Consider the following 12,500-nt stretch of genomic DNA (forward strand, 5'->3'; position numbering starts at 1 on the left):
ACTTGCCACTTACAATACCAACAGTACCAGCTAACTTTAGTAGTGACATTTTCATGGATCTTTTTAACAATAAAATTTACAACATCAGACTTCAGACACAATTAAACAGGCCTCAAAAAAGTCTGGTACAAACATTTTCAGCATGGTGAAACATGGTGAACATTTCCACCACTGCGTCACACCACACAGCTGCCAGCGCACCTCACCGTGCCAGGCCACCACTGCATCACCCAGCTGCCAGCGCACCTCACCGTGCCAGGCCACCACTGCGTCACACCACACAGCTGCCAGCGCACTTCACCGTGCCAGGCCACCACTGCGTCACACCACACAGCTGCCAGCGCACCTCACGGTGCCAGGCCACCACTGCATCACCCACCTGCCAGCGCACCTCACCGTGCCCGGCCACCACTGCATCACACAGCTGTCAGCGCACTTCACCGTGCCAGGCCACAACTGCGCCACACCACACAGCTATCAGCGCACCTCACCGTGCCAGGCCACCACTGCATCACACAGCTGCCAGCGCACCTCACCGTGCCAGGCCACCACTGCGTCACAACACACAGCTGCCAGTGCACCTCTACATACCCGACCACCACTGCATCACACAGCTGCCAGCGCACCTCACCGTGCCAGGCCACCACTGCGTCACATAGCTGCAAGCGCACCTCACCGTGCCAGGCCACCACTGCATCATACAGCTGCCAGGGCACCTCACCGTGTCAGGTCACCACTGCGTCACACATATTTCAGCGCCATATATTTCATGGATATTATGGAATATAATGGATGGATATCTTAGTTATCTTTCTAGTTCACAGGTTTGCATGCATAATTTAATTTTGAAAGCCACTGAGACATCAGGTACTACTGTTGTATTTATGAAAAAGAAACAAAACAAAAAACATACTAACAACTGTGCCATCCTACTCCTTAGTTAATACATTTTATTATTCATAAACAGTTAACATTGTTAGCAAAATATTTTGAATTATATTTAACCCTATTTTTTCTTTAGTTTTGTATTTAACTTATTATATGATAGTCAGACTTAATGTATATTTGAACAATGAAAATATATTTTTACAAGATTTTACATTAAGCACTTAAAATTAATATGGTTAATAATAGTAAACTGTAACATGCTGTAACAAGATCGGTTAAACTGCGAAGAAAATGCTTTCAGAGAAAATGTTTCAGGTGTGAAGAACATAGATCTCCAATGCAATTTCAACCAAACCTGTTCCCACACACCCTGCCCCCACTACCATTAGAATATACACAAAGCACTCAAATCTTTCGAGCTAATGATCAGGTGACCCGAGAGAGAGCGAGAGAAACACCAAGGGGTGCGGAACCAGGGAACTATTTACATTCACTGTTACCTGGATACCTCTTTATTTAGAACTCACTAACACTGATTTTTAGTTTAGAAGGATTCAAGTACGGTTTTAGATGAAAGGCAGCGACCTTAATCAAGCCCAAATCATAATTGAACCCATTCAGAGCCTACATTACATTTTAGCGTTTCATTCTGAGCAGAAGACCCTCACACCTGAAGAAGGGGGAGGTGTTTTTCGCTGGAAATCTCGCCTGCTTCTACTTTACAACCGGAGTGCTGGCTGTGACGAATTAAACCGGTATTACAGGTTTCAATCACAGACCATGTGACATGGGAGTCAGGAAACTAACACACAGCGCCACCGGATTTGATTTCCAGCGAACGCTATAAAAACGCTATAAAATAATGTGACTTGGCACAGAACAAGTTTACAGCACAGTACAATAATAAATGCTGACCATGACTTTAGAAGCATAAATTGCCTTACACTCAATTTAAACACAAGCTGTCTTTAGCCCTCTAAGCTGGTTCATACAGAAATGTAGAGATCCAGGCTCAGAACACACAGCTTCATTAGCGAATACATATGCAGGACAACTAGAGAAGACGTTTTACAGAGGATGGATTTTTAGAAACATCCCATCAGTGACATCACTGAAGTCAACTCCTAGGTACTGTAACTGTCGTGTGGATAGTTTCACAAGAATCAGACAAAGGTTTAAGCATCGCTTGTTCTAGATAAAACTGCAAAAAAAAAACAACAACCCATAATGTACTTCTTTGCGGCTCTGTTTGCCCAAATCATATATTCACAACGTGAAATCTAGAAAAGAATATTACGTAACCAAAATCCGCAATATGGAAACAGAACCTGTGTAATTGTTGATAGATGATGTACTCGTAACATTTTTTCAAGACGAACTACAACATTTAAAAAATGACTTGTATGTACTTGATATCTCTAATCAATCCACGGGTCCCAGCACAAAACAAAACTAAAACGCATACCGTTTCGCGCTTCTTATTAGTTGCTCAAAAGTAATTTGACCGTATGAAATGCATAATATAAACCTAGAAACATATACGTGAGCAGTACTTAAGCACTGTAGTATCGGTGTTAAGACATACCTCTCAAATACTGTAAATCAAGTTAAAAATATCTCAAGACCGATTCTGGTCATAATGAAACCATGTTTCGTGTATGTTTTCTTTAAAGTACCGAGACCAGCCATATACTGTATGTTTATGTTCCAAAATTAATATCGTTTATGGCGTTCACACGCGTTGCAGTATGCTCCTATTCTTTTTATGCTCAGCTACTAAGATTTCCCTTCAGTGGTAAAATTAGATATGAATATTCAATACTTAAACGGGCACAGTTAAGACATTAAATATACATATACATACTGTATACAGTACAGTTTGCATACGGTAATATGTTTATGTTCCTAAATCAATCTCTTTTATGAGCATGTGAAAGGCATGGTGAATCACTGTACTTTGCATGATTGGAAACAAATGCGTGATTGCGAAATGCTGTGGTGTTACTTTTACAAACACGGTCAATGAAAAAAAGAATGTTGACCAGGGCAATACTTTGAGTTTACACTTACAGCTTGTCCAAGGTCATTCATTATTAATACTATTAGTAATATCTTCGTTAAAGACTTTGATGGCCACAGCTCAAACATGAGAGGTTGAGCTTTATTAGCTCCACCTTGCGGAAATTCCGGATACTATTATTTTGCTTGTCGTATTATAGGAGAATTTACAGTAACTCGCGGTATTTACCGGTAGCTTGCGGTAGACTGCGTACAGCGTACCGCAAAATAATGCGGTATCGCCCGTGCATTTTGAATGGCTGCATCTGTACGTGTGCACAATGTAACCCGACGACCTTACTTTTCCCCTGTTGTACAACAAGTTCATGGTAAACAATATGAAATGGAAATCTAATGGGTAAATTGATTCTTAAAATGTTAAAAAGCTTTAGAAAAATATATGACAATGATGTAACTGCTGTGCTGCGAGCAGGTTGTCAGAAGACAGTTTGTCAAGAAAGGACATAACTGTCTAGATTACCAAATTAGCCGAGTGCAATTGCTAAACTTTGCACAATATGTATTGGCGCTTCTTCTTTTGTTTCTATGTATTAATCTTTCTTGTCCTAAGGAAAGGGGAAGTATTAGAAAGGGACTAAGTGCTGTATTTTTCCACTGCATACAACATCTTTATAAAAAGCCTGTGCTGCCTTAAGCAAGTTGAGTCTCTGATGCACTCTGCAGAGTGACAGCAGGGCTCCCAGTATTGCAATATTGAAATAAAGACCTTACTCAGGTGAGAACTCTCTCTTGTGGCTTCCTTGATAGGTATATTTCCATAACAATTTAGGGGCTTGTCCGGGATCACAAATCCTGGGCACGGACGGCTGCTGAAACTGCATCCGGGCCCGGACAATTTTAGCAAATTGGACGAACCTTGGGGGATAAACTGTTTATCCTTCCAGAGATGCATCTGGAGAATTCACAGCAGTCTGATGTCAGTAAGTGATCCTTTTAAAGAACCTATTGCTTTAGACCGTAGAAGTAATCTTACTATAAGCCTGGGCCTTGAGTAAGCAGGTCTGGGACCTGGTGAGTCTGGGACTCAAGTAAAAAGACGGTTGAGAGTATTTCCTGTGGTTCTGTTGCAGAGAAATAGGAGGCCAGTGAGGGTGTTCTCATGTGAGTTTAATGAGTCTGGGACTCATATAAAGAACTTATCTTAATACAGATGTGTGGTTAGTGCCCTGTGGGGTAGTTAATGTGGTAAGGTTCTAGGTACCGATCAGTAAAAAAGGGGATTGAAAATTCAAAGACGAAAATGGGACCGAGGGGTCCAGCAAAAGTACATGTACGACAAATTCAGAGAAACAGGAATAGGTGGGTTAGACTCCCACTAAGCCCGGGTTAGAGTCCCAGCAGGAAGGAAATGAAAGATTATAGTCTGGGTTAGAGTCCAGAAGAAAAAAAAAATTATGTTCATGAACTGTGAAGCTAGGGTAATAGGTGTAAGGGAAAATATTTATCAACTGAAAGAGACGCCAGGGATAACAATGGATTTTTGCATATGCAAAGTAGAACGTAAGTGTAAGTTTATAGAAAATACAGGAGACTGCAGAATTGTTTTTTGAACCACATGTATTACTTATAAGGAACTTATTAACATTTGTGTAGGAGACAAATGTATTTGGATCACTAAACTTCTGCTGTTTAAATAATACAGGCAGTTTCTTAGTAAATATGTGAAATAATCAGAGCTCTCAAAATGTGCCAGAACCTCAAAAGGGAACTTGCACATGATTTATATTTGATCATTAGGGGCCCATAACTATGAGGGATCTTTGTAAGTGGTCAAAATGGACAGAGGAAAGTGGAATTAGGAAAAAGAAGTTTCCTGAAGATGAGATACATGGATACATGACAGGGATAAAATAGAAATTTTAAGAGGAAAGTTAGAAGAGAAGTTTCCATCTAAATTAAACCACACAAACACGGAGAAGAAAAGTTAGGCGGCCGCTTCTAAAAAGAGGTAAGGACTCCTCTTTTCTAAAAAGTCCCTTGTCCTCTCCATGTTGATGTGATGTTGAAGCGAGTACAAAAGAAAAATGAGTTTATAGTGTATGTGTTTGTAGATGCCTGTTTTGTGAAGGTGGGGTAGAAAAAAAGGGATTGCTGAAGGAATAGCGTCTCGCCCTGCCGGTGCGAAAAAATTCAGGTGTTGCATCCTGGTACATGACTGCCGTACGGCTGAGGGTAGTAACTAAAACTGTACTCGCAGAAGAGCCGAGGGTGGTAACTCGATTTAAGTGTGTTATTAAAGCCAGGACTTGGAACCTGGTCCGTGTTCCCGAATTGTGATAGTTCGTCAGTTTGTCTCGACTGGGGAATTCCACGGGACGAGTGGGAGACGTAAAAATGGTTTGGTGTGAAGAAAAAAATATAAGTGGAGGTGTCTGACTGGGTGTAAAAAAATAGATTAATGCAAAGTGAGACTTAAAAAGAAATATGGACTGTCAGATGGAATTTAGGCTGAACAGGAATGTAGAAAAGTGTATGAACAATGAGCTAAAAATAAACAGAGAAGGGAATATTTGAGAATTCAACAGAATATCATAGAGAAATTGGAATGGGATGAGACGCAAAAATCCCTGATGGAAAAGCTAAAAGCAATGGCTGAATGAAACAAAGTTATATATATAAAAAAAGAAAAAGCAAAAGAAGAAATAGAACGCCTTTAGAGAGAATCTGGGAGAAGGGTGGGAATTATTGTGGAGATTTTTGAAAGAGCATTACCCACTGAAAACTGATTGGAAAAAAAGTAACAACATGTCAGCAAAGGAAAGTGAGAATGTTTCAGATTTTACAGAAAGGTTTATAACTTTATGGATAGTATACTCGGGGTTAGCTGATGAAAAGGAAGTGAATGAAGATACACAGTAATAAAACAAATTTGAGTGGGTTAAAAACTGATGTTGCCAAGAATGGACAACTATGCTTTCCTGATATTACGGAAAGCAGAGACAGATTTGATTTAATAACTCGCGAAGCATGTATGCAGAAGTGCGAGCACTGCAAATGGGAGGTAAAAAGACTCCCAAGGAGGAGAAAAAGGAGCCACCAGTATGCCGCAATTATAGTGCGACTTTAATATTATACCAAGATATAAAACCCCAAAGACAAAACTACTAATAAGCTGGTGTGCAGTTACTAAAAAAAAACAACTGCGTTTTTTGGAGAAATTGTAAGAAAGAGGCTTGATTTCACATTTAAAGAACATGTCAGAAGCTGTAACGTATGCTTGGAAAAAGATGTACAGTTTCAACTACTGATGTGGGTGGGGGACACCCCAGACCTATTGGGCTGGGATACCCTGCAGTATTTATAAGGAATTACTGTATGAAATAGCATTTATGTGAACTACCTCAATAGAGTTATGTGATATTGTGATCGTTTTACCTAATGGGGAAATCCATAAGGCGGGGCTACTCCAAGTATTACATCTTTAGACGGAAAAAAGGGTATAAAACCAACTACATGATAAAGCCAGGGTGAATTCCTTCTCAGAACGATTGGCTTAAGCGGGGTAGTGCAGTCTAAAGACAAAATTGCCTTGACCCCTGCAGCAGAAACCGTTTTTTATGTTTTGAAACAAGCTTTCTTGCAGGCACTGGCCCTGGACTGGATTCCCTCAGACGGATCATCTGTATGTAATCTGTATGTAAGTGAAAGAAATGGGTTGTGAGCTGCTGTGCTGGCGCAGGAGCATGGAGGTAGGCATCGTCTGGTGGGTTATTATTCAGGACCCCTTGGTGCGGTGGCCTAGGAGCCATGTTTATGTGTTGTGCTGGCCACCTGCCTGACTGTATAAACTGTGAATAATCTGGTGTAGAACCAGCAGGCCGAATGAAAAGGAGGAATAGGGACTTCCTCAACACGGCAGAGACTCCAGTTAAGAATGTTGAGTTTGTCTCTGAATTGTTAGAAGCTTTGCAGCTACTGACTGAAGTAGCTGGGGTAAAGTGTGAATCACATAATAAAGAAATGTTTCCAGTAACCAGAGGGAACAACTTTGCAGATGCAGCTGTCAGGTGAGCAGTCTTGGTAGAACAGGAGTCTGAGACCTCTGTGAGACCTCTGTTGGTGAGAAGGGGACAGCTACAGGACATTCAGGCTGAGGCCTCTAAAGCAGAGAAATGGACATGGTTAGAATAGAATGTGGGGCTGCATAACGATGGGGTGTGGTGCTGCCAGCACACCAGACGCCCTGCATGCCCTCACAGCCTAATGCCCTTTGTAGCCCGACAAATGCACTCTGTCGGACACCCAGGTGTGAGTCAAATCGTGTGCTGGTTACCCAAAACTGGGTGGGATCTGGGTTTGAAGCAGTAGCCAATTATGTGGTATCTTGATGTGAGGCTTGTCAAAGGAACTCAACTCAACTACAACTCAACTTGTCAAAAGGAACCTTTCATGCACTGGCAAATTGACAATTATATAGGGAAACCTGGGCTCTTATAATCTGTTTTCCCAGTGGGTTGCTGCCACTGCCTCTGTGTCTGCCAAACACTTAATGACAGAGATAAGCCCTTGGTGGGCACTGCCCTGCCGCTTGTATTATGATCAAGGGACACACTTAACAGGGAAGGTGTGTCAGGCTGTGGCTGCATTGTTCGGGGTGAGATGGACTGAGATCACCCTCAGTCTGCTGGAACAGTGGAACGAAGGAACAGAACTCTGAAAGATCGACTAAACATCAGACTGAAGGAACACCATGGGTAGATGTTCTGCCTGCTGTCCTGTGTAGCCTGCAGGCTGGATCAAACAGAACTGTGTAACAGAGCCTGTTTGATATCATCACGGGCCAACCAACGAAACTTCCTGGAGGGCCAAATCTGGCTAATGGATCATTGAATTTGCTATCTCATTTTCTATTGTAGTATTGTAGGTTGTTAACTGAAGTGGTGAACGGGGCTGGTAAACAGGTGCTGGACGCTTGGAGACCTCCAGCAGAGAGAAGACGCGACCTGATACCTGCCGAGTGGGTGTGGGTGAGGAAGATATACCCTGCCAGATGTTGCAACCCCGCTGGGGAGGGACCATATCAAGTGCAACTGACTACCGACTCTGCCATCTGAGTGACAGGATGAGATCACTGGATCTACGCATTGCACTGCCACCGAGCCACTGCACCAGAGACTGAGTGAACATTAATTATTATGTTGTTACTGTTTCTGTGTTTGTTGAGCTTCCTGAGGGGGGGCGACAGTGTGCCTGTTAAGCGTAAGGAGTTTTACTTTGATAAATGGGGATATGGAATCAATGCTTTATCAATCAGCCACAAATAATAATTAGAGCTCATGTTGGGTTTGTATTGCTATAAAAGGTGCTCATGGGAGTAATCTCCTTTGATAGAGGTGATTATTTAGGTTTATTGGCATGGGTTAATAGTTCTGCTTTTAGTCTGAATGTAACTCAAATGTATTAGAATGGAACTAACTGTATGCTTCCCGCTATAATCACAGTTCTAGGCCATCCTTTATTAGGGTGATAGACAGCTGTTTAGGTGAGCGAAGACTAAGCAGTACTTGTATTCTAGACAATTCTGAGCACATTAATGACTTAGCACAGCACATCTATGATGAAGAACAAAAAATATATATCATAATTATTATCCAGATGATTGGGGCATTGGTGTGTGGCTACAGTCTGTGCTAGGAACATGGAGAGGGTCTCTGGTTCAATACATATTTGTAGGTCTGGTATTATTCGTTATGATCATATTGTTAATATCCTGCTTGAAAAACATGTGGACTAAAGCTGCTGCTCTGTGCTAATTGTACGCCCTGAAGGGATCATGAAGGTCAAAAAATGATTTCATAGGAAAGGCTCTTATCTAGTGGCAGAACCTGATTGGTAGAACAATATAGTTTTAAGGGGGGTTACCCTTGGGAGTGATTCCCCTAGATGCAAATGATTATTGTGGTTTGTTTGTTCATAATAAGATGTTTTGCAAGAACGGAACAAAGAGAAATCTTACAACTTCAGCTAGAATTGTTCTGCAAAACGGCACAGCTGAGGTAGGGGGACAATGTGTAGATTTGTCTAAGAGTTATTATCCAGCTGTTGACCTATCTTGTAAAACCCCTAAGATTATGCTGGGCTCCAGCCCACAGGGATTTACCTGTGCTGTAAGAACTAATGAGTGAATAAGGAGAGAGGCATCAAAGATACACCCGCTTTCTTCTCCTGGTTAGAGTCACTGTTTGGACCATGGGGAATGTTTTTCTTTAAGTTACTAACACCTGTTATAGAAGCTGTGATACTTGTCTTCCTGTTATTATGTTGCTGTATCACATGTGTAGTGTGCTCTCTGAAGGCACCAGTTCTGTAGGGTTTGGGCATTTACGGGGACAATTATTAATTGTAGCCGTAAATCACAAAATGATTCTTTTAATGGCTTTAGAATCCAACCATGCGATATAACTCAAACAACGCACACACACAGGTACTAATACACGAGGATACATTTATTAATACATAGAATATGCATGTAAACCTAACAGATCTTATCGAGAGGGTTATCAGAATACAAAAGGTATATATTCAATCAGTTATGAAGAGTTACATATATCAAGAGGACATACGTTCAGTATATCATTCATTTAGACCGTTTCATAATTGAACTTGGTTACAACTTCTACATTAGATACTCAAAACAAGTACATAACTCTTAGGAATTAAATTGATATCAACTGGTTGGGATAACAATTGAATTCTCGAGCTGTAATGCACTGAAGTTGAATACTCATCCAATCTCTGGGGATTCAGATTCCTGCGGGCACAAAGAAACAGTTGCAGGCTGTTGCTGTCCAATCTGCGCTCTCTGGCTCCGTGCCAGGCTGTGCTGTGCGGCTTGCAATGGTGCGCTGCTGATGCTTACTGATCGGCTAGTTAGTGTTGGCTTTAACTAGCAAAGTTTGTGCACAGGAGAAAAGATGACTGTGGGTCCCAGCAAGTCAGGAAGAGGACCGGTTCGTTCCTGATGAAGCGCTAGTTCTGAATAGTGATTCAGCTGTCCACAGTTCCGACCTGTTCACGAGGCTTGCTGCTGATGCTAACCTCGGGTGGATCCTCAGGTTATTCTCTGGCAACCTCCGCTCTAGACTCTTAGAACAGAGGAAAGTTCTGGCACTCGGACACACTGGCCGTTCCGTGGTTGTCCGGGCTGAGTCTCAGGATGGTCAGGAGGCGCGCTGCGAGAATGTCCTGCCCTCGGGAGTCTTTCTGCTCCTGGGCTGTCCTGCCTTGGAATTGTCTCGCAGCCCTGGAATTCTCCTTAGAATTCTCTTTAGAAAGTTTTAGAATAATCTCTGAGCTCTGTGTTGCCTGTTTTTACCTGGAGGAACTTCAGCTCATTCATTGGCTGAAAGTTTCATGGGCATCAGAATTCCACGTGGGTTACTCGGCCCTACCAGTTCCTGATTGGCTGATGATGAGTAACCATGCCCTCTGACCTTGGGGTTGTAAACCACTTGGATGAGGCTCTCCCTTGGAATCTTGCAGACTTTTAGGCGCCAATGGATGACCATTGATCATGATAGCCAGGCTTAGCTAAGTGCATCCCCATTTGGGAGCTGTCCCTTATCAAAAGAAAACATTTTTAAATCAGCCTGCATGAATAGTTTCTCTGTGGCTGCACCACAGAGATGAAGAGAGAGATGGGGCCTCATTTGGGAAAGCACAGCAACACTTAATTCTGTCTTATTAACAAGCATTGCCGCTACACATGTATTATTCCAATGCTTTGCAATATGGTTATGAATATGTTTACGCATCAGTATATTTTGTTAAGAACACAAGAATCCGAAGCATGGGAACCTCTTGGGAATCCATATGAAGGATCTAGCTTTTAAACATTTTAAGAATTAAAAGGAGGGAATTGAAATGGAAATCTAATGGGTAAATTGATTCTTAAAATGTTAAAGAGCTTTAGAAAAATATATGACAATGATGTAACTGCTGTGCTGCGAGCAGGTTGTCAGAAGACAGTTTGTCAGGAAAGGACATAACTGTCTAGATTACCAAATTAGCCGAGTGCAATTGCTAAACTTTGCACAATATGTATTGGCACTTCTTCTTTTGTTTCTATGTATTAATCTTTCTTGTCCTAAGGAAAGGGGAAGTATTAGATGGGGACTAAGTGCTGTATTTTTCCACTGCATACAACATCTTTATAAAAAGCCTGTGCTGCCTTTCACAAGTTGAGTCCCTGATGCACTCTGCAGAGTGACAGCAGGGCTCCCAATATTGCAATATTGAAATAAAGACCTTACTTAAGTGAGAACTCTCTCTTGTGGCTTCCTTGATAGGTATATTTCCGTAACAAATAACATGGCACAAGTGAACCATTTGCACGATTATGGGAAAACGGATAATATAGAATAAAATACACAAGCAAGGAATAGGGTAACAAGTGAGCACAAGCAAGATAAAAAAGGAGTAACAAGTAACAAGTGCAGGCAAGGTAATATAAGCAAAAACAACAAACAAAAATTAAATAAGCAAAAACAAAGCTGAAGCTAGCAAAACAAGCAAAAACACGAGCAATGAGCATTCTAAATTGAACCGGAGCTCTCGAAGTCAGAACTTCTTCGGTATTTAAACTATAGATCTTGGGTTCTGACTGGCCGGGAGTAGAGATGAGAATGATGTCACAACTGCGGAAATAATGTAGTGATGGACCAATGGGGGGGATACCTGAATACAGGAAGCGAAAACAACAACAAGAAAACACAGACACACACGGGAACGTACAGATGCAGCCATTCAAAATGCGCGGGCGATACCGCATTATTTTGCAGTGCGCTTTACGCAGTCTACCGCGAGTTACCGTAAATTCTCCTATAACACCGCAAGTAAAATAATAGTATCTGGAATTTCTGCAAGGTGGAGCTAATAAAGCTCAACCTCTCATGTTTGAGCTGTCGCCATCAAAGTCTTTAACGAAGATATTACTAATAGTATTAATAATGAATGACCTTGGACAAGCTGTAAACTCAAAGCATTGCCCTGGTCCACATTTTTTTTTTCATTGCCCGTCTTTGTAAAAGTAACACCACAGCATTTCGCAATCACGCATTTGTTTCCAATCATGCAAAGTACAGTAATTTTTGAGAATCGATTCACCATGCCTTTCACATGCTCATAAAAGAGATTGATTTAGGAACATAAACATATTACCGTATGCAAACTGTACTGTATACAGTATGTATATGTATATTTAATGTCTTAACTGTGCCCGTTTAAGTATTGAATATTTATATGGAATTTTACCACTGAAGGGAAATCTTAGTGCCTGAGTATAAAAAGAATAGGAGCATGCTGTAATGTAAGGCCATAAACGATATTAATTTTGGAACTTAAACATACAGTATATGGCTGGTCTCGGTACTTTAAAGAAAACATACACACCAGTATTCCATTTCTCCCTAAACATTTTAAGCATCGAAGTCTTTAACTAACGTGATACCGGAGTCAACAAGCATACTTTTAGAATTTGATTAAAAGGGAATATAATATGGAATCGCGTATCTAAAGAAATTAATAACGATATA

The 12,500-nt window shown here is 41.3% G+C and overlaps 1 long non-coding RNA gene across 2 annotated transcripts; it reads left to right on the top strand.

Moving 5' to 3' along the window:
- Window positions 1–3,626: 3,626 nt before the first annotated feature.
- On the top strand, window positions 3,627–11,226 carry LOC148837821 (uncharacterized). 2 transcript variants are annotated; one of them, XR_016090886.1, is made up of 2 exons: window positions 3,627–4,915; window positions 6,551–11,226. It is a non-coding gene; the product is annotated as an uncharacterized LOC148837821 (long non-coding RNA). The 2 variants fall into 2 exon arrangements; XR_016090887.1 differs by having other exon boundaries at window positions 3,627–3,887.
- Window positions 11,227–12,500: the final 1,274 nt, after the last annotated feature.

This window comes from Atractosteus spatula, chromosome 3 (assembly GCF_055471065.1).
Source record: "Atractosteus spatula isolate fAtrSpa1 chromosome 3, fAtrSpa1.hap1, whole genome shotgun sequence".
Lineage (NCBI taxonomy): Eukaryota > Metazoa > Chordata > Actinopteri > Semionotiformes > Lepisosteidae > Atractosteus > Atractosteus spatula.